Source organism: Pelophylax lessonae, assembly GCF_965119305.1.
Source record: "Pelophylax lessonae genome assembly, chromosome: 10".
Lineage (NCBI taxonomy): Eukaryota > Metazoa > Chordata > Amphibia > Anura > Ranidae > Pelophylax > Pelophylax lessonae.
The window spans coordinates 199479162-199491355 of NC_138777.1; positions in this window are offsets into that span (position 1 = coordinate 199479162).

Genomic DNA, 12194 nt, shown 5'->3' on the forward strand with positions numbered 1-12194 from the left:
CACGTCCCAGACGAGGGCCCAACCTACATGGAATCATGATGTCTATCGCCAGAGAGGGGTTCAAAGATGCTATTTAACGTGGCAAGGTTAGTGATTAGTAGTCAAATTTTAAGGAGTGGTATTCTTGGGAAACCATAGAGAGTGACCAGTTAGACCACATCTTATGGAGCAGATCGTTCCTTTCAATTTTCATAGTGGCTGTCTTTTATATTTCATATACAAGGTCCATTTTTGTGATCCAGGCCCTAATATGTGGTACGTTGATGGAGTTCCACTGTAGTGGAATCAGATTTTTGGCTGTGTTTAACATGTGTCTTACTAGAGAGAATTTGTACTTTTTATAGGAGAATGAATTTATATGAAGCAAAAAAGTAGGCACATCTAGATCGAGGTCTACCCCTGTAATGTGTTTGATCCAGTGTGCTATAGATTTCCAAAAGGGCTTGATCTTGGGACATGTCCACCAGATATGTAGGAAGCTACCTTGAGCTGTTCCGCAACGCCAACATGTGTCTGAGAGTTTCGGGTACCAGTGTTTAAGTCCTATACCACTGTGTTCTAATCTTAAATGCATTCTCTTGCAATTTAGTACTGAGCGAACATTTGTATGAAAAGATACACGATCTCCTCCATTGTGCTGCAGTGAATTTTTTGCCAAGGTCCCTTTCCCACAAATTTTTAAAAGGTTCTGGTGAGTCCATAGGAGAGACATTTAACCACTTATAGGCTGAGGAAGTAACTTTCCTCATTGGAGCCTGAAGTGAGCAGCATTGTTCAAAGTGTGTGAGTTCTCTAAAGAGAAGGGATTTGTTTTTACAATTTTGGAGGAAGTCGTGGTACATAGTTCCAGTACGTCAGGTGTTGTCTAGTGGAGCATTTATTTTTTTAAATTACGAAAGTTCAAAAGTTTAGAGTTGAGGAAGCATTTTGAGGCTATCAGAAACTTTTAGAACCCTGATAGAAATAAGTTATTTAACTGCAGTGATGTATGATCAAGAATCTTCCAACCCTCTATCACTGGTGAGCTTTGAAATAAATAGCAGTGAATTGATCTAGATAATCAGGTCAAAGGCACCTGTAAAGCTCCTCAGCGCAGTGTGGGTCTATAATGATGCCTGCAACCCATGAAAGCTTGTTCGCTTGTTCTTGCTACAAGATATGATGAGATAATAGAGTGAAAAATCCCACAGCAAAGCCCTTATTTATCTCTTAATGTTAATAAAAGCTCTTTTACTTAACAGTACTTATTGCTGTTTATTGGCCCTTTAAGTGGATTTAAAAAGCGGCGTATCCCTTAACTATTAGCATGGGTATTAAAAGTCACCTTGGAATTCCTTCACTCGTATAAAAGCGCATAACCCATGTTTTGAATCAAATAATTTACAAGCTATTTATATGATGTTTGAGCTTCATAATGTTCTACTGCCCTTGTAGATTTGTTCATCATTAAAATATTTATGACTGTCAACCAGGAAAAACGCTGCCATGTGCTGCAGAAAAGGCTTCCAAGCATAATTATTTATCATTTATTCATACAGTGACACTGTCATTATCATTCCACTGTGTGGGACAATCTGAGGACATCCAGAAGAGGCCAGCAGTGGCATGACAATATGGATAGCAGCCACTTGTTTAGAGATGGGTGAACTGATGCATTCATTTAAAGCCTAACTCCAGATTAAAAATACCTAGCCCAGCACTATTTAAAATTATAAATGAATTACTATTCTCGAAAAACTTGTTCTTCTCTGCAATATTTAAAACTTTACTCCAGCCTTACCTTCAGTGTTGCATTGTTGTACAGGCTCCTCTTCTGTACTGAAAATGCTTACTGCATGGTGTGAGCTTTTCACAGTGTGCATTAGAAGCTGCAGTAAGTCATACAGAGCCGTCCTCATTTTCATAGCTGGTGTTGTGTATTTAACCACTTGCCGACTGCCGCACGACTATTTACGTCGGCAGTCAGCCCCTCACAGGCAAAGCGACGTAGGGCTACGTCGCTAGCCTGTAAGGGTATTGGGAGCGAGCGCGCACCGCCGGATGCGCGCTCCTGCTCCCGCTCTCCCGTCCGTGACAGCGGGAGAAAGGCAGGCGGCTAGTGTAAACAAAGCCGCCTGTCAGTCTCCCCTGTGTAAGAATGGTGATCAAACGGTTCTACTATGTAGGACCGTTGATCACTGTTCTTACACATCAAGCCACAGCCAATCACAGTTAGAAACACACCCCCTAGGACACACTTAACCCCTCCCTCTCCAATACAGTTAACTCCTTCACTGCCAGTGTAATTTTTACAGTAATCGTGCATATGTATAGCACTGATTACTGTAGTAATGTCACTGGTAACCCCAGAAGTGTCAAAAATGTCAGTCAAGGGTCCGATCTGTCCGCTCCAATGTCGCAGTCCCGCAAAAAGAATCGCAGATCGCCGCCATTACGCGTTAAAAAAAACAACAAAAATGACAAAAATCTTTCATATTTTATATATATATATATATATAAATATATAACTTTATATATTTAACTTTATATATATATATATATATATATATAAAGTTCAATAACTTTTGCGCAAACCAATCAAAATACGCTTTTTGCAATTTTTATTACCAAACATATGGTAAAAAATTGGCCTAAAATGTAAAAAAAAATTGATTTTTACTTTTTTATGGGGGGAATTTCATATAAATAAATGTGAAAAATATTGTTATTTTTGCAAAATTGACGTTCTTTTTTTGTTTATAGCGCATGATCAAAAAATCGCACAGGTGATCAAATACCACCAAAAGAAAGCTCTGTTTGTGTACAGCGTTGCACGACTGCGCAATTGTCCGTTAAAGTCACGCAGTGCCGAATTGCAAAATAGGCCCTGGTCAGGAATAGGGTAAAATCTTCCGGGGCTTAAGTGGTTATATCAAAAAAGGATGCCACGCTGTCCTTCTTAAATTATGAATACAAGAAGAATAGCTTGGCACAATTTTTTGATTTGTATACATTTGCACATGTATATGGGAATGTGTTAGATGCCAGCAGCTCTCATCGGATTAAAAAAGCTACATATGACTGCTCGCAAGGTTTGGCACATAATTGGTGTTGTGTATTTGTTAAGTTCTGTGTATTGCCATTTTAGGAAAATATTGAGTAATTTCTTCTTTAAGAACTTTGATAGATAGTAGGAGGGGATGGAGCAGGAAGTTTGTGTGGTTAATAAAGATGGTGACCTGTAAATAGTCTGTCTGCAGAGATGCAACCTGGGCCGGGACAAGGGGTGGGCAGGAGGGACGGTTGCCCTGGGCGTAATGGTTTATTGCAAAGATGGGGGCACCAAGACCCTTACCCTAAGAGAAGGGGGGGCACAGTTTGGCATTTTTGCCCTGGGCGCTGGGTGACCTTGTGCCGCAACTGGACGCAACAATGATGACAAGAACACCTGAACCTCGGGTGCAGACTCCAGAGAAGCTTCTGCAGCACCCTGGAGAGCCTGCAGTGCTCTGACATCTCTGATATTACCAATTTCCCATATACTTACTAGCATCTGGCCTGGATGTGGCTTCACCTGGGAGACAGAGGGCCTTGCTGCCTAACTCATTAGGTTTAGAAGGCTATAGGATTTTCTCAACTCCACAGAGCTTAGTGAATGAGATGAAGCTCTGTTGACTTTTATCATTGAATCATGTGCAAGCAAATATGTTTTTTTTTTTTTTTTAAATCTTTCTGGCACGTGATATGGCATTTTTAACTAAATTAAACTTCACCACACTCACTAAGCTCTGGGGAAAATTCCCTTGCAAAGTAAACAGCATATTTGCTGTCAACCTTTTAGTTACTGTTAAACACAGTTGCTTTTTTTTATGCATCTATTGTTCATTCAAATAACCTGTGGCCGTGCCCATCCAGCACATAGGCAAGGGCCTACCTTTTTGTATGGGGTACGGATGAGCAAATCTGCCTGAGTTCATTTGCAAAGGGAAAGGAGAGCAAATGCCGCCCCAGGTGAGTAAAATCAAAATGGATTGGATGGACTGGGTGCTAGCCCCGGCTTGCTTCCGCAGCAATGATGAGGGCAAAAAGAATTCCTCTGCAAACCACCGCCAATCCAACATTGTTTATTAAAACAATCAAGTGACTGCCATCAGGACACAGATATAGAGGCTGATGCATTTCACACTAAAATTGTGCTTCCTCAAAATTAGGTTTTATTGTGAAATGCGTCAACCACTGTATCTGTGTTCTGCGTCCTGTTGGCAGTCACTTGATTGTTTCAATAAACATTGTTGGATTGGCGGTGGTGTTCAACCTGGGTTAATTTGCTCAACAGTTCCTAAAATCTTGCTCATAGATCAATGTTCATGAACTTTGAAGTGAACCACATTATAGTCTATAGGAAGAACATTTTGTTTTTCAATAACCAAAGCCATTAGAAGTTAGACACTTCCATGGGGGGCATCTACCAATGCTCTGCACAGAAACCAATCAGCTTGTGCCACACGGCACTTCTCTTTTATGTTTTTTCCCTACCCTTTCTTTCCCTCCCCCCCCAAGTGTTACCTAGCCAACTCCACTTTTAGATGCAACCACAGCCAAAATAAATATCTAGCCCTACAATAGGCCCTCTAAATGTACTAACAAGGACTGAACACTCTGCACAAACAGACCAAAGCCTTTAAAACCTTTACCACCACTATGGCTCATGTTGTGTGCCTGCAAGAGACTAATTTCATACCATGATCAACCCCTAAATTCTTTAATCCAGCATATCCACAAGTTTATACAGCAGTGGCTAACTCCAAAGTAGGGGAGTTCTTATAGCCTTCCAACGTTCTACTCCCTTCACACTCCTGACTGAAATCAAGGACCAGGGAGGCCATTATCTAATTGTGTCCGGCATGCTGCTTGACTCCAAAATAACAGTAGTAACCTCTACAGTTTCTCTCCCATCTACTAGGTGTTATTAACTCCCACAAAAAAAGGCAAACTCCACCTCTGCAGGGACTCTAACCAGTCCCTATACCCCTTTCTGGACAAGCCTCCTCAATCTCCCCTCCCTGGTACTACAAAACTAACCTTCCAACATCTCCTACACCGCCATTCCCTAATTGACTCATGGCAAGAACAAAACCCAGCACAATGCCAATACACATTTTATTCTCACCCCCACAATACATTTTTGCAAATTGACCATATCTTCCTCACTATAGGTACCACAGCCCAACTTTTTTCCTCAACTATCTTTTTGATCTCCTGATCAGACCATAGCACTGTTATTACCACCTTAGCCTCCCTAACCCCCTCCACAAAGGATTCTTCCTGGATCATCAATGACAAAATCCTATCTCATCTGTCACACCGTCTTACGATAGAAATGGGACGCCTACAAGCCAGGTATAAGGGGTGCCTGTACTAGTCAGGCATCTTTCCTGAACAAAGAAAAATGCCTTACCCAACAAGGTTTAGAAATATCCTTTATTAATGCCCACATTTCAGGCAGACCCCTCTACATCGCCAAGCTTGGAAAAAGCTAGATTAGAACTTAACTTATTCCAGACGGACTTTGCAGAAAAAGCCCTGGGCCACTCAGCCACAAGTATTACACTAAACATAGAAACATAGAAACATAGAATGCGTCGGCAGATAAGAACCATTTGGCCCATATAGTCTGCCCAATATATCTGAATCCTATGAATAGTCCCTGGCCCTATCTTATATGAAGGATAGCCTTATGCCTATCCCATGCATGCTTAAACTCCTTCACTGTATTTGCAGCTACCACTTCTGCAGGAAGGTTATTCCATGCATCCACAACTCTCTCAGTAAAGTAATACTTCCTCATATTACTTTTAAACCTTTTCCCCTCTAATTTAAGCCTCCTCAATCTAATTAAAAGCCAACAAACCTGATACTTTTCTGGCTCTATCTCCCTGACGTCTTGACCACACTACTAAACCAATCTGATTAAAGCTATCCCCGAATGTCTATACTAGCAGCCCTATCAAGATTCAAGTGTTTATTAAACACCTTGCCAACCTTTACTCGAACAATAAAAATTTTAAATGCACTTGTGCTGAATCCCTTCTCTGAACTACTGCTTTACCTTCTCTTTCATCTCTACAATGTGGAAATCTTGAAAAAACTATTGAAAATGAGGTTTTGCCAGCCATTAAATCTCTAAAAATCCTGATTGGTCCTCAGCCACATATTTTAAAAGATTAGCTGACCTCCTATCCCCAGGACTAGTTAGGGCATTCAACACCATCCTTGCTGGCCACACATTCAGTTCTGAGACACTGACAGCTGCCATCTCTTTGCTTCCTAAACCTCAGACAGATGACTTCTCTTGGTCAAACTATCGACCCATATCCCTCTTCAACCTAGAGATCAAACTGTTAGCTAAACATTTAGCCACTAGGCCTAACCATACCATGCTCCCTATTACACAAAGATCAAGTAGGCTTCATCCTGATTTGGCAGGCAGTGGACAACATTCGCTGTGCTATTCTCTTGACTCATTTGGCCCGCAAATGCAAAATTCCCTTGTCTTTGGACATTAGAAAGGCTTTCAACATGGTCTCCTGGCCTTACTTACAATCCCTTCTAAGATGATGGGGTTTTAACTCTCACTTACTTTCATGAATCTCTGCATTACATTATGACTCCACAGCTTTAGTTCGTTATATGGGCCACAAGTCAGAGTTTCGATCAAGAGAGGCGGGTTGTCAGCTCTCGCTGCTCCTTTTCACCCTAGCCATCAAGCCCCTAGCTCAGATGCTCCTCAAAAAACCACATATCAAAGGGTTTGAAGTCAGTGGCCATCACCATAAATTGTGTCTGTTTGCAGACAATGTCCTCCTATTTATGTCATCTCCACTCCGCACCCAACCTCTTTAAACTCCTAGACCTTGGTCAAATCTCCGGTCTAAAAGTCAACCAGCCTAAGTCTAGAGCCTTTAACAACTCCATTGCTTCTGCTGATCCAACTTACCTACAAACCTCCCTCCCTTTCCCCTGGTCCACCCGCGATATCACGTACCTAGGAAATAAGCTCACAACTAACCCGTTAGACCTCTTCCCAGCCAATTATCCCCGATACTTTCCCACCTCACCAACCTTCTTACCAAATGGTCTCCCCTCTGGCTACCATCATGAAAAAATAGATCGCTAGCAACAATAGATTCCCAGCAGCAAGCATCAATAGACCCTTCAGCACACCCCAGCACCCATAGCCATTACATACATTCAGTTCTGGAGGAGCCAGCGCTGCGTTCCCCCTGTGTTTCTGCTGAAAAAAAAGCCATGAAAAAGATCTAGCACAGAAACAAACATTTGAAGCCATTTTCCTAATGTCATCTAAATTTTATCAAGCTGTAATACTTTTGCATCCAACATTTATTTTCATCAAATGCAGATCTTGATTATTTCAGTTGATGTGACTTCTGACACATATTCTGTATTCACTTCCAAAAAACCGGTTCCCTTGTTAAATAAGTCTGTCACACATCATCCACCCGAATTTAATATTTACATGATGATCTTTTGAAATTGTTCCCTTTTTTTGTTGTCTATTATCAAAAATTCTACCAGAAGCTAAAATAATGGAAGTGATGATCTTAAAATGTCAACAGATAAACCACAGAAGATACAGAGCAACAGGGCTCTTTATTTCCAAGTTGGCAAAATTACATTTACAAACAAAAGAAAGTTTTCGTTTTACACACCGCGGCATGGGTGTGAAGCCTGAGAAGAAGAGACATAACCATTTAGATTTAAAATATTAGCTAATAAACAAGTTTAACAAATCTTTGTAACACTTCCCACTGTTCTGGGAGCTTAAATGAATAATAAATGGAGTTAGCATAAATTAGTTCTGCCTCGACATGTTGTGAAAATGAATCTTATTATTGTCTTATTGTGTGTTGTTTCAGAAAGGAAGGCAGACAGACATGATTGATTTTTTATTTATATTAACAATATTTCTTTTTGTTTTTTGTAGAGCATGCCAGTGAGCTTAGGTAGGCTTTTTGACACTTCCCTTGAAGGTAGAAAAGAGATTAGCATTGTAAATGTATTTAATTTTAAAGTTTAAGTTGATTTTTTTATTTTATTTTAGTTATGTATGTATGTATGTATTTACTTTTGTAAAGTATTGCTATTTTTAACGATTTTAAAATGGGGAACATAAGGCAAATGTAGGACTTTTAAGGTGTTAAGAAATAATCAAAAATAGTATTTCTTAAAAACATAGGAATTGTTTTGTATAAAACATATAAAAATAAAAAATTATAAAATAAAAAAGAGAAGTGTGTACATCGCAACTTTACATAGTTCAGTCCTATCATCAGACACCTTTAGCATCCCAAGTGTATAGGTGCAACACCTTGCTAATTTGAATATAGAATAGAGCGGCTCACACTACAATGGACAAAACATTGCAACAAAAATTGTGATAAAAAAGTGCAGCGCTGAGAAAATATCATATATATATATACATGAAAAAATATAAAAATGAATCAAGTGCAAGGTGCCAAAGTTACATATAAATACCATTAAAGTCGGTAAGTATAAATAAGGTCCACAATAATCAATAGTGTAGAATGAAATAGACAGTAGATCCCAGTGTAAACTTTGTGGTATAAATTAATCTTGCCACCATATGTGTTTAAATCACCACCGTGTACCATCAACCAGTCATAAATATTCACTGCTTACCAGAGAATGTGGACTCAGATACCATGAGCACTGAGTCAACTGCTTTTAAGGTATATACACGGTGGCGCAAGCAGATAGCATTAACACTAAATGGTAGTCCCTGGGGTAGCCATGTAGGCTGCCCTAATAGTCTTTGATGTGGGATGAGAAACAGTCCATGGACTCAGGGCCAGCCTAGTGGGGAGCGGAAGCAATCTCCAGACATGCGAGACACAAAGAGAGAAAACAAGACTGTAACATTTAATGAGCAAGGTACATTTAAAAACTTACATCAGAGTAAAGCCCTGTACACACGTACCGATTGTCGGCCGTAAAGATTCAGCCGACGACCGATCGGCCGATTGTAGGCTTGTTAGTATGATGCTTCCGACAGCCGACAGCGCATTTTCGGCCGAACAGAATCTGTCATGCAAGCATTAAAATTTTTGTTGGCCAACACCAGAACAGCTGATTGTTCGCCAGTCAGTACAGATTTCGGCTGACAGACAGCAGATTTGCAAGACTGAGCATGCTCAGAAAAGAAAAAAGACAAGTAAAGTTAACCATGACATCACTTCTGCAGTCGGCTGTTGTTGGCCGACAAAATTTGTGTGCAGTCTTTTGCACTTTTCAACAGACAAGACAGCCCTCGGACAAAAGACGGCCGATCGTTCGGCCGACGATCGGTACGTGTGTACGGGGCTTTAGTTAATGTGGGTGGATGGGTCCTCCAGCATCCATGTTCAGCATGGGGCAACCGCTGATGGTCAGTAATCCTCTGTGTCCTTCCGGTTCCTGTCCTGCAGGAAGTGGGGTGGTGGGTGTGTCTGAAGTCAGACTGAGACTAGGACCGCAGGTTGAGACGCAGGGTGAGCCGCACTTACCGTCTATGGATCTTCCGGCGTGCTGACAACGCGTTTTGGAGCATGCGCACTGCGGTGGAATACCAGTGCATGCTCCTTTTTTAAAAATGTTATTACATATGTTGGTTTATTCCAAGCACCGTTAAAGTCCCATAATATACTCTTGTTCTTAGTCTTTGTATTGTGGTTATGCAGTGGATGACTTTGGGCAGTTCCAGAATCTAAGTCAAAACACAACACTGTGGAGCATGCCATATAAATATACAAAGTATGATTTACATTATGTGAGCAGGAAACATATTGAAAGATTAAAAGTCTAATTACCTAAAAGTTTTATAGGTAATTTACATACAAACCACCAGCCCTATGGCTAATCACTATTGATAATGCTCAAATTATGCACCTTAATTAGGTTCATTATAAAACGTAACCCTGATTACTGTCTGTTTCCCAGCTGTCCATTGGGTGTTCAGTTGTTTTGTTATAAACATCTCATACTTTAGAACATTTTCAAGATGCTGTTGACCTTTCTTCTCAATGTACTCAACAGCAGCCTGATTATCAAGAAGATGTTTGTTCGTCGGTTATATTACCCAGAGGGCAGACTATGAATAATTTTCTCACCTGAATACCTGTCGCTGCAGTAAACTGATCATTTCCTTCACTCATATTTGCTTATTTTATGTCTTAATGGGAGATGGAGAATGACAGGCTTCAAGTATAAGTGCACAATTATAAGGAGTAATAAATAATGATTAACAGGATCTGCAATGTTATTCAGGGTTATTGCCAACAAACAATTTTCTGTATCATGATATGGGAGCACCAATTGACCTAGACTACAAATGATGCCTATTAAGTATCTTCTTGTGCCCTTCTATAGATAAAAAATAAGCACATTTTCTATTGCAATATTTACCTGAATATGACCTTAAATCCCAGCTTCAGGCTCTCTGCTCCTGCCCCCCCATGCTCCTCCACTCACATAGCGCACTCTTTCTCTTCTGATCTTCTCTTTTAGTCCTCAGTGATGCAGAAAATAGTGGTCTGCATCACTGTATGTGAATGAAGGAACTGTAGTCATGGTCCCTTAGTTGAGGAAGTTAATAATGCCTTGCCCTCACAGGATGCCCTCACTTGAATGTTTATGGGTGTCATTCAAAGACTAAAGACATCTAGCAGCAGTTAGGAACAATGAGGAGAGTGCTTGCTATCAGGAATTAAAGTTAGTGTAAAATGTAACTGAGCAGCATTTTGTTTACTAAAGCATTGTTTATCACAAAAAACTGCCATTTTTTTTTTGCGATAAAATACTATTTTAACTCTGCATGTCAGTGCTACTGATTTCCTGCAGTCTCTTTACAGGGCTTCTAGTTTACATGCATGAGCTGCAACAATATCTGTATGGCATTTCTCTGAAAATATTACATTAACATGGAGAGACGCCTGAGAGGGGACATGATAGCAATTTATAAATATCTCAATGGTGATCTCAGCATAGAAAAACAGCTATTCAGTCAAAGGGATTGCATGAGGACTCGCGGGCATACAATGCGATTAGAGTGGAGACGCGTTTTAACCTCAGGCAACATGGGGGCTTCTTTACTGTTAGGGCTACAAGATTGTGAAATTCTCTACCACAAGAGGTGGTTTCTGCGGGAAGTATGGTGGCTTTCAAAAGACTCCTAGACGTACATCTCAAGGATCAGAACATTTAAGATGATTACGACCACACACACCTACACAGGTTGAACTGGATGGACTATTGTCTTTATTCAACCTCACCTACTATGTAACTATGTAACTATGTAACATGTATCAATAATATTCCTATTTGGTAAAAAGCTGGTCAAAACTCCCAGGATTTGAAATGTTAAAGTTTGTATGTCTTGGGGTTAGTATAGTGGAGCTGTGGTTCTTGTGTGTAGCCGAGGTTGGGGCATTGTCTTACTTATTAATTTTTTTATGCTGCTTGTCTGGACTCTCGTTCATGTTGGAGTAGTGTGTAGCTGAGTAGAAGTTGGTAGTTGTTTCAGCTGTTGCAATGGGCTTGTCTGGGGCTGCCGCTTTTCCGCTCTGTGTGGTCCAGTGCCTTTTTGACTGCCCCCTGTGCACTAGCCGGAGGCCAGGTGGTCTGCGAATGTGGCTTTCCTTTTTTGTCTGAGCTGCAGCGAATTAACAAATCAAACTACTTTTACAGTTGGTGAGCATTATTGTTTTGTTCCACAATAGGACAAAGAATGTATCTTAAAACACATTGTTGGAATGATGATTTTCTAGATATATACAGAAGTTCCCCAAGGAAGCAGATTCATTCTGTGAAACGCGTTGGGCCAGAATATCTGGATTCATGAATATCAACTCATGTTAAGCTGCTCAATAAGATTGTATGTTGTAAAAAATATTTTTAAAGAATATTTTATATGATCCATCTTGACCTGACAACTGTTTTTATCTATTTGCAATAAAGTTGTATTTTTCTTTTTTAAAGAATAGTTGATATTGTGTTACCCCATTGACAAATCCTCAGCCTTTAAAGTCCTATATTGTTCAGTAAGGGGTCCTCCCCTTCAATATTCTTGTAACTATTACTTAGGATGCGGCTGTGGTTAGTTGTCCCAAGAGCTGGTACTATAATCATTTTATTGGTAG